Source organism: Cebus imitator, unplaced genomic scaffold, assembly GCF_001604975.1.
Source record: "Cebus imitator isolate Cc_AM_T3 unplaced genomic scaffold, Cebus_imitator-1.0 Scaffold59, whole genome shotgun sequence".
NCBI classification, from domain to species: domain Eukaryota; kingdom Metazoa; phylum Chordata; class Mammalia; order Primates; family Cebidae; genus Cebus; species Cebus imitator.
In genome coordinates this window covers 663118-684000 of record NW_016107374.1, presented here as the reverse complement: position 1 = coordinate 684000, position 20883 = coordinate 663118, and the positions used below count along the sequence as shown (strand labels likewise).

At 55.4% G+C, this 20883-nt stretch overlaps 1 protein-coding gene across 2 annotated transcripts in view; it reads left to right on the top strand.

Annotated features, from left to right (window-relative positions):
* Positions 1 to 15999: 15999 nt before the first annotated feature.
* PPARA (peroxisome proliferator activated receptor alpha) overlaps positions 16000 to 20883 on the top strand; it is an 84649-nt gene continuing 79765 nt past the window's right edge. The window contains exons 1-2 of one of the 2 annotated variants that reach the window (XM_017529457.2): positions 16000 to 16135; positions 17359 to 17440. The gene's annotated coding sequence lies outside the window, so the exon portion shown is untranslated. Of the gene's footprint in view, positions 16136 to 16264; positions 16449 to 17358; positions 17441 to 20883 lie in introns of those variants that run through there. The other variant, XM_037738896.1, reaches the window with a different exon arrangement.

The following is a 20883-nucleotide window of genomic DNA, read 5'->3' as shown; positions in this document are numbered from 1 at the left end:
GGCTGGCCCTGGCACCCTGTGGTTGTCCCACCTTGCCCTTGCACCCCTAAGTCCCCTCCCCCCAGCCCCAGAGGCAGGACTGCATGACACTTAAGAGCCCAGCCTCCAGAGCCAAGTCTCTGGTTCAAACCCCGGCTCCACCAGTCCTGGTCTGTGGCCCCTCTGCCCCACTTTCCTCACCCACAGCATGGGGATCACAGGTGCCATCCTATAGGGCCAGCGTGGAGGCTGAATGAGCTAGTTCTTACAGAACCCGAGAACAACGCTCCGGTCATTGCTCCAGTCTGGTCTGGCTGTCCTCCCTGCTAGAACATTCCTGCTGCTCCCTCCCCCGACAATACCTTCCCCACCCCACCCCTTCCGCCTGGAAAGCAGCGGGCCTTATGCCTGGGAGGGGCCTCTCCTGACCCTCAGCCCCTACTGCCCAGGCCATGAGCCAGAGCACTCACCACTGGCCTGGTGGTGCTGGAGTCAGGGAAAGAGTGGGGCCACCTCTGCATCCCCCACCCGGAACAAACCTGGCCCCTGACCAACTCCCAGCCCGGATAGCCCTGTACCTCCCTCCTCCCGTAGGAGGCAGTGGTAATCCTCGACACGCCATCCTCCTGTCCTCTAAGATTCCGTGGCCTATGGTGTCTAAAAAACTTGGAATTCCATGACCACAGGAAGTCTGGGCCAGCCAGGGCTCGCTCCTATGCAGAACCCTCAGCAGAGTGAGGGCCAGGGACCTGTAGGCTGCGGGCTCAGTGTCCTTATCATTCCCCGAGAGCCAGAGGCATGTGATGCTGGGGGCTTCATCCCGCAGCCCCGGGAAGGCTCCAGAACATTTTAGGCAGAGTGGCAGGCTCAGGGGTATATTTATTTATTTATTTAGAGATGGAGTCTTGCTCTGTCGCACAGGCTGGAGTGCAGTGGCACGATCTCCACTCACTGTAACCTCTGCCTCCTGGGTTCAAGCAATTCTGCCTCAGCCCCCTGAGTAGCTGGGATTACAGGTACACACCACCATGCCCAGTTAACTTTTGTATTTCTAGTAGAGATGGGATTTCACCACGTTGGCCAGGCTGGCGGTGGTCCACCTGCCTTGGCCTCCCAAAGTGTTGGGATTACAGGTATGAGCCCCCACTCCCAGCCCAGAGGTGCTTTTTGGGAAGGGCTGGGAGGGGCAGGGGAGTGCAGTGGGGAGTTTTTTGGGGAGCAGGAGGCCTGCCAGGGCACAGGCGACGGTGACAGTGCCAAGGGTAGTGAGGTGTTAAGGAAACCACTCCTAGGAGTTGGTCACAGGTGTGGAGGGCAGAGGGGCTGTCAGGCCACATGCAGATTTCTGGCTTAGACACAAATGACTGGCAGGCGATGCCCTAGGCCAAGATGAGAGCAGAGAGGGATCAGCCTTCAGGGCAGTTTGGGGGCTCCTGTGAGGCACCCCAGCTGGCAGCTCGGGAGGCAGGGGGCAGCTGGAGGCAGCATGGGAGGCAGTGGTACCTGGGGATCGAGAGAGCACCCAGGGAGGGTGGCCGGAGCCAGCAAGGGGCCTGGAGGAGGAGGATCAGGGAGGCTTGCACCTGGAAGGGAGAAAGAGAGGCTGAGCGTGTCCCACACATGCACATGGGCCAGGCACGGGTGACGCAGGATAGAATGGACGCCCGGGAGTCACGGTGGGCATGGCCACCACTGCCCCCTGCCCCAGCTCCTCTCAGCAGCTTCAGAATTCCCAGGCAGCCCATGCCCTGGAACCCCACTTGGATAAGGGAAGGAAAAATACATTCTTTGTATCCCTTTCCCACAAGCCACTACAATCCTGTCTTTGTTCCCTGGTTGCAGCAAATGATGGGGAATGGAAGTGCGTTCGAATTCCTGTCGAGCCTTTAAGAGAAGCCCCCCAGAACCCTGGCGAAGGGCGGCAAGCTCTGAGTGATGGAGGCTGGCCGGCAGGGAGGGGCTCCATGGAGCACTGGCCTGGGGTGAGTATGCGTCTGTGGGGAGCTAACTGGAAAATGGGGCTTCCAGAAGGACACACAGCTGGCTTTTAGAATGGGCTTGAAGCCAAAAGACACGGGCAAGATGCCCTCCAAGAAGTTGGGAAATAATTGTCAGAGAAGGTCGAAGGCACTGGCAGCATTGTCCTGGGACATGTCCTGGCTCTACCGACCTTGACTTTGCCGAGGTCAAGGTCTCAAGGCCTTCCTGGACCTGTGAGGCTGTGGTTGGGGTAGGGCGGGCCCGGTCCCGGACATCTGCTTCTCCCACTTCTGGCTTTGCCTCCACCTCTGCTGCTCCTGATTGTCCAAGGGAGTAACACAAAACTCGTACACACACAGACACAGATACACACAGAGACGTGTACACGTGTACACACAAATAGCATGCACACACACCCATATGCGTATACAGACACATGCACATGTGCTCACATATACATGCAACACCCACAGGTGCATTCATGCAGGCACACACAGGCATGTGTGTACACAGATGTGTGCAAGCACACTCCATGGGTATACACATGCTAACACAGGTGTCACATACACATGTGCCCACACATGCCTGCTCACATGTATGTGTGCCCACACATGCAGACACAAGCACACATCCTGTGCACACAGGTATGGCAGGCCCAAGGTGGCAGGCAGGCTTCACCAGGGACTTGGCCATGTGGAGCAGGCAGCTCTCCACCCCTGCCCTTCTCCGCTGAGCAAGGAGGTGCAGCCTGGCCTTGGGGAAGTCCCAGCACGCAGCCCGGCTGAAAGTCAGACAGATTTGCCCACTCTGGTTTCCAGGATTCCAAGGGTAGACTGCAAGGATCCCCCAGCGACATGGGAGGACACAGCCCTGACAGACATGCAAGTCCTCTTTCTGTAACCCAGCGGAATCCAAGCAAAAGTAGCCCCTCGCCAGCCATGTGGCTCAGGCCACCTTCCTGCGCTCCTGTCCCTCACTCCAGGGTGCGCCTGGCGTGTTCTGAGTGAGCGTGCAGGCAGCGCCGGGCTCGAGAAGGAGTGATGTACAGATGGACGGCCGTCCTGCCTACTGGCCTAGGCGGTCAGTCCCTCAGCTACATGGGCCACGGCTGCGGGAGGCTCCAGAAACGGCCACTACGCACAGCTCCAACATTTGCAGGAGGTGTGTGGAAACAGCAGCAGCCCGAGGCAGGAGCCAGGGAAATAGCACCGCAGGCTGGCTTGCCCTGTCTGGGCCCCCATCTCCCCACCTGAGCCGTGGCTAGATGGAGCAGGATGTCTCCCTGAGTGTGGCAGCCACGCTGCCCTCCACCAGGAGCCTCCTGCGAGCCCCAGGGCTCCGGCTGCTTCCCCTCCAGGGCTGCATGTTTGCCTTTTAGGAATCAGGGTTAGCAGCCCCTGGCCGGGTGTTGAGAACCCTGCCCCAGGTCCCTGGATAGCAAAGCCAACCTCTTGGAAGCCTCAGAAAACGTATCACCTATCACTCGGATGGTTTCCTGTCTCTGCAGATACTTCACTGTCCCCTGCCCCGACTCCTCCTGGCCATTTCCTGGAAGCTCTTGTCCCCACACCCACACGAACACAAACCTCCACCCAGCACTGACCAAGAGCCAGGCCCTACCCCAGGACCTCACAGATGTCACCTTAGTGATCCTTTCAGCAACCTAATAAGGTAGGACTATCATTATCCCCTCTTCACAGATGGGGAAACTGAGGCACAGGGCTGTAAAGTGACTTGCCCAAGGCCCCACTGGCAGTCAATGGCAGAGCCAGGTACCCTCCCGGAGATGTTCACACCCTAATCCTCAGGATCTGCAAACATGTCACCTTTCATGGCAAAAGGACTTTGCAAATATGCTGAAACATCTTAAGATGGCAAAATTCTCCCAGGTCGTCTCAGTGGGTCCAAGGTAAGCACAAGGGTCTTCATGAGAGGAAGAAGGAGGTCTAAGTGGGCAAGGGACCTGGGCCAGCTGCAGTGGCTCACACTTGTAACCCCAGCACTTCGGAAGGCCGAGGTGGTAGGATCGCTTGAGCCCAGGAGCTCCAGACCACAAAATAGCTATCCTTGTTAAATCTGAAGATGTAGGATGTAAAACGCCAAACAAACAAGAAAACCTGAATGATCTGAACGCTGCTTTGCATTCTGCTGTCGTGCTTTTTTATCTCCTTTAATCCGAAACAGCTCCTCAGCCTGTGTGTGTGTGTGTGTGTGTGTTTCATGACATTGATACGTCTGAAGAGTACATATCAGTTATTTTGTAGGCTATCATGATGAGATCCCGGCTACCTTGCTTGGCAGGAAGACCACAAAGGGACATCAGGCTCTCAGTGTATCACAGCAGGAGGTATGTGTTGATGTCTGTTTCATTCTTGATCAACACAGGGTCGGCCAGGTTTCCCTGCTGAAAAGTTCCTGTGTTTCCTTTTGTCATGAATAAGTATCTTGCTGGTGATACTTCGAGACTTTGTAAATATCCTGCTACCCAAGCGTTCACCACTCATTTCAGCATCCTTAGATGACTCTTGCCTGAATCAATTATTATAATGGTTATTAAATGATAGTTCCATCATTCCTGTGGTTATTGCTTCTAATCACCTCAGCTGATATCCAGACTCCCAAGAAGCTTCCAGCCCAGCAAGGGACATGACTTAGTCAACAAATAAAGTGAAATCAGCAGGAGGCACTGGGGCTAAAGGAGTATGGAAGAGGAACACAACCCAAGGAAGAGTGATCAGGGAGGCCTTCCTGGAGGAGGTGGTGACTGAGGTAAATCCTTAAAGGAAAAAGCGAAGGGAGGCTGGGCTCTGCCCAGGCCCACGGAGCTGTCAGCAGTGCAGGCGTTGACCAGGGGGTGGGCTGTGCAGGTGGACAGATGAGAAATGAAAGGGCAGGGTGGGCAGAGCAGGGCCAAAGCCAGGGCAACAGCTTGTTGACATGGGCCCCACTGACCTTTGTAACCTCTGACCCTCACAGTGACCCTCCAAAGGTAACCTTCTTCCCATGGAAAACAGAGGCTGAAAGAGGTGAGATGATGCGTGCAGGTCCCCGAGCAGAGCCAGGACTCCAGCTCAGGCTCTCAGAACAAGGGGTGAAGGGGAGGCCAGGCGTGGCGGCTCACGCCAGTAATGCTGGCGGATCACATGAGGTCAGGAGTTCAAGACCAGCCTGGCCAACATGGTGAAACCCCGTCTCTACTAAAAATACAAAAAAATTAGCCGGCGTGGTGTTGGGTGCCTGTAATCCCAGCTACTTGGGAGGCTGAGACCGAAGAATCACTTGAATCCGGCAGGCGAAGGTTCTGGGAGACAGAGCAAGACTCTGCCTCACAAAAAAAAAGAAAAAAAATGTGGGGAAGGGAAGAGAGTGCTTCTCTCAGCTGCCCACATCTTTCTTATGGGCCTGAGCCTTGCTCTGATACCCAGAGAAGATTCCGTGGGGTCCTGTCCCCAAGAAACTTCCCAGAAAGTTCCAGTTGGGCCTCAGTTCCCACCAGGAGGTCCCTCCCTAGCTGAATTCTTGGGCTCCCTCCCAAAGCAGGCAGAAAGGACTGGGTGAGGGGCCCGGGCCTGGTTTTCACTTCCCTAAGCCCAAGGGTCCTGTTCCCGGCGTAAGGCCTTGAGGACGCATGGAGAGCCAGCGTTCATCCCGCTGTTTTGTTATTTTGCCAAAGCATGACCTGTATGTAAGTTTGGCCCATCGGGTAACTCTCTTCACCTTATCAGCAGGGCCCATCATGCCTGCCGCCACCCAGCAAGATGCCAGAGCTTATTTTTAGACCAACGAAGTTGGTGGGACAGTGGGTGGGACCCAGAGAGTGACTGACAGTGGGTGGGCCCTGAGGGCGGGAAGGCCAAGCAAATTCCCCTCCCCGGATGGGGCTGGGAGGGGACGTGGAATGGTCTGTCAGCTATGAGTTTGTGGAAAGCAGAGTCAGTGACTTTCAGCTGACCTGCCTCAGCCTGGAAGATTCCAGTAGAGAGAGGGAGGGCCAGGGGCTCAGAGGCTGGTTCCAGGCCTGGGTGCTGGGCCTGAGAGCATTTCCAAAGCACTGGGCCTGAGGCTCAAGGTAATTCACCATGAGGGCTCAGCTGGGGAGGACGGCTGTGTGCTTCCCCACCTCCCAGCCCCCCGACTCACCCCCAATCCCCCCACCCACCTTGACTCAGGAAAAAGGCCTCCCTCATGAGCACTGGCGGCTCCCTTTGGAGGCATGTCACCATCACACCCTGGGGCACAACGCAGAGTCCTGGCAGGGGACATTTGAGATCAGCCAGCCAGCCCAGCCTCTCATTTTACAGCCAGGAATGGGCGCAGGACGGCCATGGCTGCCCAAGGTCACAGAGCCCGGGAGGGAGCAGCAGGCACAGTGGAAAAAACAAGGTCATGTGAGCCAGGTCCGGACACCAGGTCCAGGCCTGCTGCTCCCAGGCATGTGGCGCAGGGCGATGGCTCAGCCTCTCTGCCTCAGGTCCACATCTGGGAGCAGGCAGAGGAACGGCTGTTTGCAGGGCTGCCTGGGGAGGAGTGAGGCTGGATGCCCTGTGCACACTGCAGGCGCTTCATCAGCCACTCTGCAGGTGGCCAAGCCAGGAGGGCCCCCGGGCCTCTGCGCCTCTGCCCAGGAACAGGAGCAGGGATCCACTTCCCTTTGGGTCAACCATGCCTTTAAGCAACGGGCTTGAAAATCCCTGCTTAGTGACCACCTCCTGTTGCTCGGCAAGATTGGGACAAAGACAGGTCCAGTTCTCCAGCTGTTGCACATCTGTCTCATCCAGAAGATGGGGCAGCATGTGGAAAATAAGTGTCTGCGCCTGTATTAACTGTCGCAGCTTCTGTCGGCAGCAATGGCAGACCCCCTCTCCCTCTGAAAACAAGCAAGAATTTTGGATAAAAAAATAATTTAACAAAATCACGTTAAAAGCATCAAACGGCTGCCACGCTAGTGGGAAACCTCCAGGCCAAGCTCCAGGGAAAGGAAGAACCTAGGGAGGAACGCTGGGGCCGCTGCTGCCTGCCAGCATTGGCCGACCTGGCAAGTTGGGCTTCCACCTAGGAGGGAGCGGGGGAGTAGACAGACGTCAAGGTATGAGGAGCCTGAAAGGCCTCACCTTGGATAAAGACTGAAGCAGAGATAACCCTGACCCCTGCCCCGAAACGTCCCTTTCCAATTTAGAAGGCATTCGTTAGCATTAAAAGCGGTGGGAGGGAAAAAGGGAAGGAAACACACAGACCCGAGCACAAAGAGCATGGAGCTCATGGAGACTTGGAACCCGATTCATCACACCCGGGAGGCCCAGGGATACTGAAGCCGCCTGGGCATTTGGTTTCACGGGGTCTGGGCTGTCCATGTAAAAGCAAACACAAATCCTTGTGAGAAGGAACCTCTGTCCTTGACCTCATGGAAACCCCACAGACACCCTTCCGAGGGCCCCCAGAAGCACACAAAGATATCTAAGTCTGAAAGGGAAGAAGGCACCTCGAGTGAGAACCAGCAGACAAACTAGCAGACACCCCCATGGTCTTCCCATATTGTTACAGAATTATCAAACGAGACACTAGCGGACATTTCACACCATAATAGAAGAGATGGTCCATGTTTGGTTGCCAAGCATAGCCCAGAGCTCATCACTCCTCCAGGAAATCCACAGAGGGGTGGCAAGTTCTGGAGTTCAAGCCACTGGGGAGGCAACAGGAGTGTAAGGGGCCACAGTTCAGGTGCTGATGGGCAGAGGTGGGGAAGGGGGGAGGGGGGGAGGGGGGCACTTCCCAGGGAGTCCACTGGGAGACGCAGGCAGGTGCTTCCCAGGCAGCCTCTCCAGCATCCCCTCACATGGATGCCCCGTAAAGGGGTGTTCAGCCTCGACTTAGGAATAAAAGGGAGACTGATTTGCTATTCATAAAACACCTGCAGAAGCAGATGAACTCATGATCCACCTGCATGACTGAGGCAGAATCTGCCTTCTAAAACGCGTGGGCATTTTCCCAGAGTCCTTTTTCTGCCTTCAGTTTTGTTTGCCATTTCCTGAATCTAACACCGTCTGAGGGGCTGCTGAAGAGTTTAGAATTTATGTAATTACCCAAGTCCACTTGTTAAACAGTCCCCTGTAGCAGCACACTCACCGGGTTTGATCACTTTTGCTTTGCCTTGCCTGCATGTGCTTGTCACAGAAATGCTTTAAAAAATGGACTTGGGGCCACACACAGCGGCTCACGCCTATAATCCCTGTGCTTTGGATGTCAAGGTGAGAGGATCACTGGAGGCTAGAAGTTCAAGACCACCCTGGGCAACATACCAGGGTTCCTTCTGGAGTCTCTCTACAAATAATAATAACAATAATAATAATTTTAATTAGCCAGGCATGGTGGTGCACACCTGTAGTCCCAGCTACTCAGGAGGCAGAGGCAGGAGGGTTACATGAGCCCAGCAGTTTGAAGCTGCAGTGAGCTATGACTGTTCCATTGTACTCCAGCCTGGGTGACAGAGCAAGATCTGATCTCCCTCCCTCCCCTCAAAAAAAGGAAGAAGACAGGCTTGTGCCACACAAGTGGTGCATTTGAACTTCCACTCAAACTATTGTCTCTCAATTAGGGCAGCACCACTCCCCATACTGGTATCTTTGCAGCAGTGCCATCGTTCCTTACAGAACAGTATCTCAGGATACCGCTCCTGCTCCTGCTGGCTCTGAGCAAGTGAGGACACGGGCTGGGAGGTTCCCCTGTGTCTGAGCCCACCAGTGCTCAAGTGTCTTTTTTGGCCGCCCACTGTCTGTAGGACAATCCCAGCTCCTCAGCCTGCATCTCTGGCCTTCCAGGTGCCTGCTGCGTATGCTTCTCGGCCACACCCCTGGCCTGCCTGGGCTCAGGGCCGACTCTGCAAGGGTAGGCAGCATGAAGCTAGAGCCATTTTGCAGCAGGAAGGATTCTGCCAGCTAGGAGCTGAGGCCACACATCGGGGGAAGGCAGGCTTCCTCTGCCAGAGCCTTTCCCGGTGTGATGCGGGAGGCAGGCACACAAGGACTTAGGAGAATAAGGTTAGTGGGAAACTGAGGTCTGCCCCAGGCATGAGGGCACAGTGAGGGCAGACTCCTAGCCCAGCAGGGAGGGAGGGACCGAGAGCACGCAGCTCTGAGTGAGCAGCAGCTAGACCAGGTTGGGCAGACAGCCAGTCCCGCAGGCAGCGCACTCCAAGGTCCCAGGAAGCCGGGGAATCCGCAGAGCTGAGCAAACGTCCTGGCAACTCCACAGACACCCGGAGCCCACCGTGTTCTCGAGAGAAAGTCAGCACTGGGGACACTGGGCAAAGAAGCAGGGGGCCTGCCTGGAAAAGCCAGCTCAGTCCTTGGCACCCACTGAGCACCCACTAGCTACTTATTTGGATTTGTTTTAAAAACTCAACTTAGCACGAATACTCGCCAAGATGATTTGACCTAATTTAATGCCTCCACCTGGAGAGGGGGAGCAATGAATTGACAGTCCCCAGCCTGTCTTCCCCACCAGCCATCCAAGAACCCTGCCTGCCCCACGTCACCGTCACCTTCCAGAGAAACACTGATTACCTTCACACATCTGGCTCCAGCCAGCTCCCTCCTCTGCACACCTTGAGGCTCCCAGGCAGAAGGGAGGTTCTTCCCTAGGTCAGGGGCCCCCTGGGAGAGTGTCCAAGGGCGTTCGAGCCAAGGCCTGTGTGGGTGCAGCTCCTGCAGGTTCTCAAGGCTGTAGCCCACACCCTGCTCCTTGGCTTTGTCAAAGATCAAAATCAGGCCCTCACATGGAACTTTATATTCTAACGTTGCAAGTCTCAACACAAACCCATGTGTTGACTTGAAAATAAATATCACTAATAAAATGGAGAAGAGTGCTGGCATGGAAAGATTGGAAAATCTCAGGAATCCTTTGTGCTGTGTGTTTCAGTAAATAAAGCACATCCGAGGGGCGAGGGGGCGGCCCCGGACCTTGGGCTGTTACAGATGGGTGCCATTTTCAACAGCTCTGTGGACAGGCGTGGTTTGTCAATTCAAAGCTAACGAATCCCTGCAACAATTACCAGCACTTCATCTAAGCAATTCTCACGAAGGAAAGGTATTTTCAACTACAAAAAAAGAATATAAGGATATACTCTTGGAAAGGAAAAGGATATTTCTCTTTCTTCTGAGACAGGGTCTCTCAGTGTTGCCTGGGCCTGAGTGCACTGATGCGATCACAGCGTGTTGCAGCCTTGACCTCCCAGACCCAAGTGCTCTTCCCACCGCAGCCTCCTGAGGAGCTGGGGTCACAGGCACACGCTACCGTGCTTGGTTCATTTTTTTTTTAACTTTTTTTAGAGAAAGGGTCTCATTATATTGCCCAGGCTGGTCTCAAACTCCTGGCTTCAAGCAATCATCCCGCCTCTGCCTCCCAGAGTGCTGGGATTACACATGTGAGCCATTGTGCCTGGCCTGAAAAACAAGCTCTTTCTTTCTTTCTTTTTTTTTTTTTTTTTTTTTTTTTTTTTTTTTTTTTGAGACAGAGTTTTGCTTTTGTCGCCCAGGCTGGAGTGCATTGGTGTGATCTCCGCTCACTGCACCCTCTGCCTCCCGGGTTCAAGCAATTCTCCTGCCTCAGCCTCTCAAGTAGCTGGGACTACAGGCATGTGCCACTATGCCTGGCTAATTTTTGTTTTTTTAGTAGAGACAGGGTTTCACCATGTTGGCCAAGCTGTTCTCAAACTCCTGACCTCAGGTGATCCGCCTCCTCGGCCTCCCAATGTGCTGGGATGACAGGCGTGAGCCACCGCGCCCGGCCCGGAGCTCTTTCTTTACATCAGCTATATGAAGTTCTAGAGGAAACTTCACAATGTCAGGAGTTTTTTTGTTTTTTTTTTCACTTTGCTGCAGACCCAAAAAAAATTGTCAAACATGATCTGTCCCTTCCAGGAGATGAGGGACCATGGCCCAATCCCACATCTTAGTGAAATCCAAGGTAGAGCAATTCGGTAGGGCAGCCTCCCTCCACTCAGCTGCACAGGCTCTGGTTCAGATTGCCTTTCCTGGCTGTCAGGACTCTGGTGAAAAGCAGATAACGGGGTGGGACTGGGGATCACAGGCAGGAGGCACACAGGCACTGGGGCTGGTGGCTGCAAGGCGTGAGGGTGCCTGTCAGCTGTCCTGAGTGGACAGACAGGACCAGGCAGTGGGCCCTGTAAAGATGGTGCTGGATGTGACAAGAGCCACTCGGAGCACAGGAGGAGCTGGTGGCCACAGAAAGCAGAGGGCAGCTTTGGCAGGGGGATGGTTGCCAAGCAGGCTTCCTGGAGGAGGCAAGCGTTGGCAGAGCCCTCAAGCTGGTGGTTATCATGTCCCAAATGTGACCCGCTCACCAGGCCCCGCCCTGCACCACCCCCACACTCCCTCCTCAAACTCACACCAGGACCCACGAGGCAGGCCTCGCTGCCCCGCTGTAGAGATGAGGGGGCTTGGACAGGCATGGCCGGCTAGGGGTTGTAGTGTGAGGGAAAGGTACAGGAGGATTTGAATCCAGTTCTGTTGAACTCCAGACCCCAGGCACTGCTCACTCATTCCATGAGGGAAGCAGGGGGCGGCGCCCGGGCAGCGAGGTGCTGTGCGTGTTTCCAGGCCGCCGTGCCAGGCCTCATGTCCGCATCTCCAGCCTTCTCTGCCTACAGCAGCGCCGCTCACGACCGGGCCACTGGGTCAGATTATTGCAGAATCCAACTCCACACAGAGCAGATCGTCCTTTATGAACCAAATCTATCTGGCTGGGTGCATCACACCTGTAATCTCAACACTTTAGGAGGCCAAGGTGGGCAGATCACCTGAGGGCAGGAGTTCAAGACCAGCCTCGTCAACACGGTGAAACCCCATCTGTATGAAAAATACAAAAAATTAGCCAGGTGTGGTGGTAGGCACCTGTATTCCTAGCTAGTCAGGAGGTTGAGGCAGGAGAATCGCTTGAACCTGGGAGGTAGAGGTCACAATGAGCCAAGATTTCCCCATTGCACTCCAGCAAGTGCAAAGCAAGACTCCATCTCAAAAAAAAAAGAAAGAGAAAGAAAAGAAAGAAGAAAGAAAAAGGAAGGAAGGAAGGAAGGAAGGAAAAGAAAATGCATCTATCTACACATTACGCTTTTCAGTGAGACTCCCATGGCACCTAGAATGACACAGTCAGCGGTCCCACAGTTTCCTGTCCATGCCTTGGACTGGATAAAAGACATCCGCCATCCAGCCCTGGAGCTGGATCCTGTGTGACGACGGGGGCACCTGTCCCTTTGGAGGGGCGAAGAAGGGAGGCTGTGTAGCCACAGGTGGGCTGCCCTGGCCTTCTCAAGATCTACAGAGACAGACATCTGAGCCATGTCGAATGGGGCCTGCTGCAAAGTTGGAGACCGCTTAATTGTCAAAGGGTAGAGTGTCATGACAGCAGCAGTTTCTGGACCTGCAGAAGCTTCCAGATCCTGCAAAGCTAGAATAGGTGCACAGCTTAAGCCCCTCCCCACTCCAGCTGTGACCGCTGGTTAACGGGTAGCATGTAGCATGCAGCACTCGGTGCTAAGTGGATGGAGTCCCGCTCCTGCTGACAACCCCCCATGGCAGGTGTCCGGCAGCCCTTATGACCAAAGCCTAACTCCCCACCGGGCCGTAAGACCTGCCTGGCCAGGGCCCAACACAGCTCTGCCCATCTTGTGCCATCTCCACACTGTCTCCCACTGAACATGGCCCCTCTCTCCTGTCACAGGCTTCTGCACATGCTGCTGCCACTCCCATGGAGCTGTCGGGCCAGGACCAGCCACCAGGGAAATCCTATCGTCAACCCTGGACTCCTGAGACTTCCAGAGGCTGCCATATCAGTCAGCAGACAGCTTCTGCCCCAGACAGCCGAACCCCAGGAGCACCCAAGACCAGGTGCTGATGGACTGGGACTCGGGAGAGTTCTCACTCCCTGCTGGGGACCTTGGCCACGTGCTGCCCTTCCTGGCCCTGCATTCCTCACCTGAAAGATGGCGTATGCACAGCCACCTTATGAGGCTCTTGTGGGTTCTGTGCCCTACTGTGACAATCTTTCATTACCTTGGACCCATAGGGGTTTGCTGTCAGCACCAGGATGGCAACCAAGGACATACCCATGGTTGCCCCTCACTGACAAGGTCCATCCTCAGGTCACCAAGCAGCTCCCTGCTTGCTGACAATGAGCCCTCCCTTTCTCCGCCCACAGCCTCTGCCCTGGTGGACTCCACCACCTGACCTGCAGGCTTGCTTCCAGGAGCTCAGAGGCCACTGCCCTGGCGGATGACACCCTGGAAGCACACACCCCCTTGACAGGGGGATTTGCACATCAGCAGAGGGCAAGCCAGCAGCAACCTTTGCAGACCCCAGCCTGGACCCCGGGCCCATGGGAGAAGCTTCACCCTGGCAGGGTCAGGGGTCCCTGAACACAGATGACTGTCATCACCTGCTCCCAGCACTCGGGGTCTAGCTGCTGCCTAGTACTAAGTGGCCAAGCCCTACCACTCCAGGGTGCCTCCTCCAGCAACCCCTTCCCCCTGAATTCCCAGCTTCCCAGTTGCTTCCCCGAGACTGTGGGAGAGCCTGGGCTTCTCTGGCTGGCTGGCAGGTCTGCACTTGCAGGAGTGAGCGGCTCAGCAGGGCAGCTGTGGGCTTTACAGACCTGCCTTCTGTCCTGCGCCCTGCCACTGGCCTGGGGGACCCAGTGCAGATGGGGCCACTCTGTGCCTCAGTCTCCTTCTCGTAATGTGGGCACAATAAGAATTACCTTCAGAACATCTTCAAGACCAGCAAATGTCAAAAGGGACCTGAGACAGCATTGTCACCACATAAATGGAAGCTATGAACTGAGATCCCTGTGCACCAGACAGGTGCTCCCAGCAGTCACTAGGCTCCAAAGAGGAAACTCAGGGCGTGCTCAGAGACATTTTCAAGGGCACTGATTTGTCCTCCAAGTTACAGATTTCTACTCAGTCCCTGTACCAGTGGCGTTTCTGTTCTGTCGTGTGGCCCTCATTTCGTCAGCACTGAAGAAGGTAAAGAGAGGCTTCCTGGAGCTGGGGGTGGGTGAGGTGTACCCTTTGTGACAGTTGCTCCCATGCTGGGTGTGTGACAAGGTCTTTGTGGCCAACAGAAAATTGCTTCACCTCTCTCATGTGAGCATGGTTTCCCAAAAGAAACCTGCCAGCCCCGGGAGGCAGTAGATAGGGGCTGTTTCTGGCTAAGATGCTCCCAAGAGAAAAATCCTGAACTTGCTTCTACCCCAGGACGTCTGCGGGAGACTGGCTGAAAGCATTTGATTGAAAATTCTTATTTCTGGGACACATAAATGAAAAATAAGTTTTCTCTTCCTAAAACCTTGGGAGCCCCAAGAACCCAGGAATATCGTCTTTTCTGTGTCTGCTGAGTATTCACAACCACTCTGCAGAGCCCCACACAACCTTTGTGCTTGTTCATGACAAGGTACACCAGGTCTTTCAACACCTGGTTGACCTGGATGTTGCATTTGGGAAAAGAAGCCAACACAGCTGTGTGGACCCTGGTTCTTGAGAGCCTGGGATTTCGGTATGCCACCTAATGTCCTTGAGTCCAGAGGTCTTCATGAGGATGTAGCCCCGGAGCTCTGCATGGGCAGCTGAGGGTCAGCTTCCCTCACCAAGCACAACAGGATGACAAGCTTGGATGTGGCTGCCTGCACACCCCCCAAGATATCCAGGATATTAACTGTATGGGTCACTCTGTAAACTGACACATAACATGAATCTGTGCTATTGGTGGCTAGCATGTGCAAGAAAGGCTGAGCCTGCCATGTACCAGCGGGAAGGATACGTGGGAGGGTCTGGAGGGTGGGGCAAAGTTCACCATAGTTGCCTAGCTAATCAACAAGGGTGAGTTTAAGAGAAGTCTGTGCAAGGGCCAGTTCCTGCCTGGTCTCCAGTTCCCCTGCCTAATGAGATTTGCGTTTCCTTTCCGGAGTGGGTCCTCCTGGGCGCCCGTTGCCACAAATAGCACAGTGGCAGGCGCAGCTGGCAGTGGGGCTGGCATAGCACACATTTCGTTCCCGACGAGGGGCGCCCTGATGTGCCGGCACCCAGGGGCTTTGTGCATTCCGCGCAGAGAGCTCGGGCGTCACAGCGCGAACAAAGCGGCTTTGCAGGCGCTCTCCAACTCTTCGCCATTGGCCGCTGGGCCGCGACCTCCCCCTGCGCTGGCAGAGTCCCAGCGCCTTGCGTGGGCACAAAGTCAGCCCCCTCATCACCCCCCCCGGGCACGGAGTAGGGGGCGCGCATGGCTCTCGGGCCACGGAAGATGGGTGGAGATGTGGGGTCGGAGCTAGCGGCGCCTCCCTGAGCCCGTCCGCGTTGCCCTTCACCCTTCTCGTTCCCCCGCCCGCCACACCGCCCTGGCACCTCCTGCCACCTGTTTCCTCGTCCTCCCAGCTCGCCTTCCCCTTCCCCTTATTTTGCATCCTGGGTTCCAGGGACAAGGTCCTTCCCGGCCCGCCTCCCACCCCACGCACTTTGGAGGCTCAAGGGCACCCGGTCCCGGGTCTAGACCTGCTCATCGCACCGAACGGCGGAGCCCGGCTCCCGGAGGAGGCAGGAGGGACTCGCCAGCGTGGCACGGGCACTCAGCGGGAACCTCCACCCGCTCAGCGGCCGCGCGTCCCCTCCTCGAATTCAGTCCCATTCGGGTGCGCGGGGCCGCAGGGGCGCCCACGCTCAGCGGTGTCCCGGCGGTGACCTTGGAGGACTCCTCCACCTATCCGGCCTCAGTTTCCCCTGGTTGCAGCGGACGCGAGGCACTAGGTGGGAGCAGCCGAGCGCTCCCGGGGCCCCGCCCCCGCGAGCAGCCAATCGGCCGCCGCCGTCCGGGGGGTGTGTCCCGTGGCCCGGGCCTGGGCGCCCCGAGGGCGCGCGGGGCGGGCGGGGCTTCCGGGTCGGGCCCGGGGACAGGAGCCCGCGCGGACCGGGGCGGGCCGAGGGGCGGCGCGTGTCGCAGGGGCGCGGCTGGCACGGACGCGCAGAGGCGGCGCCGGGCATGGGCCGTGGACGCGGCGGCCCCGCGGCAGGGGCAGCGGGCGGCGGGGGCGGAGGCGGCCGCTAGCGCCCTGCCCGGCGCCGCCTCCTTCGGCGCTCGCCCCACGGACCGGCAGGCGGCGGACCGCGGTCCAGGTGCCCAGGGGCGGGCGGGCGCGCGCGGGGGTCCGCGGGCCGGGCTTACCCAGTCCCGGGACCCAGACGGCGGCGGACGGGGGAGGGGCAGGGGCTGGGCGGCGCATGCGCGGGGCCCGGGGTCTCGAGGTCTCGGGGGCCCGGGGTCCCCGGGTCAGGGTGCGCGGCCGGAGACCTGAGAGCGAGGGGCGAGGACACACGCCGAGGACTCGTGCAAGGTGTCCCGGGGCCCTGCTCCGCCTCCCTCCTAGCGCGGGGGGCCTGCTCGGAACCCCAGACTCCGCGGCTGTCCCAGACTTGGCGCTGCGCGGAGGTCGGGTCTGGCGACCGCAGCGACTCTGAGTCTTCGGCTTGCCCCTTGGGAAGGAGGCCCTCGGGCGGGGACATCGGGGCTTGCCCATCCCTCGGCGCCGTGGCTTCCCAAGACCCCCAGGGATCCCTGAGGCGAGGAAACCCGGGCCCGGACAGACCGACCCTGGGTGGGTGCGCCCGGCGGCTGCCGCCGGACCAAGGCGCGCGTGTTGGTTCCTCCGGCTGTGACCGCCTTTGAGGAACACTTCCCGCTCGGTGCCCCAACGCGGCGGGGTGACCCCCGGCAGCCCGGACAGGCTGCGCTCGGCCGGGTGGCTTCTCTGCGGAAGCCGCGCCACGTCGCTCCGGGTGGGGGCCGCTGCGGGTCTGGCGCGGGCATTCCCAGGTCTTTCCGGAGTCCTGGGCTGCGCGGCCCGCGTGGTGCGGGTGAAGCCGGAGGGGCGCTGGGTGGTGCCGGTGGGAGTCAGGAAGGTCGGCTCTGTCCCCTCTCCCACCCCAACTGCCAGGGCACAGCTGCGCGCCTGTGCGTTTCTGAAGCCTGTTTTAAAAGTTAAACGAGAGGAAGTGCTCTCCAAGTGCCAGGATTCTTTCCAAGAAAAACCCACGGTTGTCTAACCGCCGGGCTTCGTGGGACCCTCCGGGACTGCACGCCCACCTCAGCCCCAGCTGCCCCACCGACTCCCCCTCCCCACCCCGGTAAACCAGGGAGGCCCCTCCTCTCCCAGCCTGCTTGGGATAAGGGTGCCCTGGGGAACTGGGTCGGGGCAAGGGCACGGGTTTTCCTGGGAAGGACCGTGCGACACCAGTGTGGTTGCGGGGCAGGGGGTAACTTTCTTCTTCCAAGGCGGTGGAGAGTTGAGGGCATCCAGAGAACATAGTAATCACTTCCTCCTCCATCTTCTTACTGCCAGGCTGAAGCTCGGGCCCCTGCCTGCTCTGTGGACTCACAGTTTGTGGCAAGACAAGCTCAGAACCCAGAAGTTGTCACCACAGGTAAATAGAAAGTTTGATTTACTGTTTCCAGGTGGAAGTATTTAAGTGTGTTAAGTGTTTACTTCTGTTGTGCTACAGACCAGCAATGTGAAGGTTAATTATTATCACTTCGGGATGCGACTTTCAGACTGAAAGTAAGATACATGTGCGTGGATTCACTTTTTTTTTTTTTTTTTTTGAGATGGAGTCTTCCTCTGTTGCCCAGGCTGGAGTGCAGTGGCACAACCTTGGCTTACTGCAACTTCTGCCACCCGGATTCAAGTGATTCTCCTGCCTCAGCCTCCTGAGTAGCTGGGACTACAGGTGCCTGCCTGCCAATGCACCTGGCTGATTTTTGTAGTTTTAGTAGAGATGTGGCTTCACCATGTTGGCCAGGCTGATCTTGAACTCCTGACCTCGTGGTCCACCTGCCTCGGCCTCCCAAAGTGCTGGGATTACAGGCGTGAGCCACCCCACCCGGCCTACAATTCACTTTTAGGTTCTGAGTTACTGTGTCAGTTTTGCCAGGAACTTCATTGCTTCATGGCAGGCATGTTTTAATGTTATCAATTTAAAGCTTGATAACATTAACTTTGAGTTAATGTGAGTGCTTAGCAGACCCTGGGACGTCCACACTGACTGGTACAGAGCTGTTTTCATTATGATTTGAATATTAAGCAGGTGGCTTGTTGAGAAACGCCCATGACAGAACATGCCAGGGATAGGCTGAAGATAAAGGCCAGATGATATGGATTTGTGTGGTCATCATCCGTGAGAGACCAGGGACAGTGGGGCTGATGACGACCGGTGCAACTCTGAAGCAAAAGTAAATTCACTGGCAAGCAGGGCACGGTCTCTCACTTCTGTAATCCCAGCACTTTGGGAGGCCGAGGTGGGAAGATCGCTTGAGGCCAGGAGTTTGAAACCAGCCTGGCCAACATGGTGAAACCCCATCTCTACAAAAAAATATAAAAATTAGCCAGGTGTGGTGCCAGACACCTGTAATCCCTGCTACTCAAGAGGCTGAGGCAGGAGAATTGCTTGAGCCTGGGAGGTGAAGGTGTCAGTGAGCCGAGATTATGCCACTGCACTCCAGCCTGCATGACAGGGCAAGACTCCGTCTCAAAAAAATAAAAGTAATTAATTAATTGACAGTAGAAAAAATGTTTTCTTTTACCTCTTTTTTTTTTTTTTGAGATGGAGTTTCACTCTTGTCATCCAGGCTGGAGTTCAGCGGCATGATCTCAGCTCACTGCAACCTCCGCCTCCCTGGTTCAAGCGATTCTGCTGCCTCAGCCTCTTGAGTAGCTGGGATTACAGGCACCCACCACCACACCCAACTCATTTTTGTATTTTTAGTAGACACGGGTTTTTGCCATATTGGCTAGGCTGGTCTCGAGCTCTTGACCTCAGGTGAATCACCCACCTCAGCCTCCCAAAGTGCTGAGATAGGGTGGGCGCAGTGGCTCACGTCTGTAATCCCAGCACTTTGGGGGGCTGAGGCGGGCAGATCATGAGGTCAAGAGATTGAGATCATCCTGGCCAATACAGTGAAACCCTCTCTCTACTAAAAATACGAAAACTAGCTGAGCGTGGTGGCGTGCGCCTGTAGTCCCAGTTACTCGGGAGGCTGAGCCAGGGGAATCGCTTGAACCTGGGAGGTGGAGGTTGCTATGAGCCAAGATTGGGCCATGGCACTCCAGCCTGGCAACAGAGTTAGACTCTGTCTCAAAAAAAAAAAATAGTGCTGGGAGTACAGGCGTGAGCCACCGCTCCAGGCCCGTTTCTGACATCTTAGACATAACATAAGAGACGCGCACAGTAATCAAACACTGTAGCGGCTTTCCCTAGCTCCTGTTTGTCAAGCTTATGAGCAGAGTTTTAAAAGTTATGTGTGACAGAGAGAGAATGAGACAGAGAAGAAAGAGAAAACATGTGTCTTCTTTATAAACTATTTTGTAACTTGCTGTATTGACTACTTGCTTTATTTAGGTTATGAAAAATCTTTCTATGTGAAAAATATTTATGACTCATTTGAAATGTCTATATCATATCATTGTGTTTAGATACAATCATATTTAGCCAATCTCTTTATATATATATATACACTTAATGCAGTCGTTCTATGAATATTGACTGAGTAGCTGCCGTGAGCTACCGTCCCCAATGCTGAACAAGACAAGCTGGATCCATGAAACGACTTTTCATACCAGAGTATAAAAAAGAAACTTAAAGATAATCCTCATTGTGGTAAAGGATGAAGAATATGTTTTTGCCGGGACATCTTACTCTTTAGAAATTGGTGACCAGTGTTCTTTTTCTTTCGTGCTGTTTTGGAGAGTCTGTGTTTTTGTAATAAATATTTAAGTAGGCTGGGCGCAGTGGCTCATGCCTGTGATCCCAGCGGTTTGTGAGGCCGAAGGGGATGGATTGCTTCAGCCCAAGACTTCAAGACCAGCTTGGGCAACCTGGTGAAACCCCGTCACTACCAAAAATACAAAAATTAGCCAGGTGTAGTGGCATACGTCTGTGGTCCCAGCTACTTGGGAGGCTGAGGTGGGAGGATTCCATGAGCCTGGGAAATGGAGGTTGCAGTGGCTGAGATGGCACCACTGCACTCTGGCCTGGGCAATAGAGTGAGAAAAAAAAAAACTTAATAAATATGTAGTCATCCTTAAGCAGTCTTTTAAATTTTATTTATTTATTTACTTTTACTTTTGAGACAGGGTCTTGCTGTGTCACCTAGGCTGGAGTGCAGGCACGATTGTGGCTTTCTGCAGCCTCGACCTGCTGGGCTCAGGTGATTCTCCCACCTCAGCCTCTCAAGCAGCTGGGACCACAGGCACGTGCCACCATGCCTGGCTAATTTTTGTACTTTTTTCAGAGACGGGGTCTTGCTATGTTGTTCAGGCTTGTCTCAAACTCCTGGGCTCAAGGCATCCTCCTGCCTTGGCCTCTCATAGTGCCGGGACTACAGGCTTGAACCACTGCACCCGACCTAAGTGGTCTTTTTAAAAACACACACACACACACACACACACACACACACACATTAAAGTATTTCCTTATTATAAATATATTTGAAACATGCCAATTTTTATTCTCTTTTTTTTTTTGCTCTCTTAGTTTCTGTGTGTGAATGGAGATATTTTTAGATATATTGCTTTCTTTTTTTTTTTGAGACAGAGTCTCTCTCTGTCATCCAGGCTGGGTTGCAGTGATGTGATCTCAGCTCACTGCAACCTCCGCCTCCCAGGTTCAAGCAATTCTCCTGCCTCAGCCTCCTGAGTAGCTGGGATTACAGGCACGTGCCACCATGCCTAGTTAATTTTTGTATTTTTAGTAGAGATGGCATTTCATCACGTTGGTCAGGCTGGTCTCAAACTCCTGACCTCATGATCTGCCCTCCTCGGCCTTCCAAAGTGCTGGGATTACAGGCGTGAGCCACTGTGCCCAGCCAGATA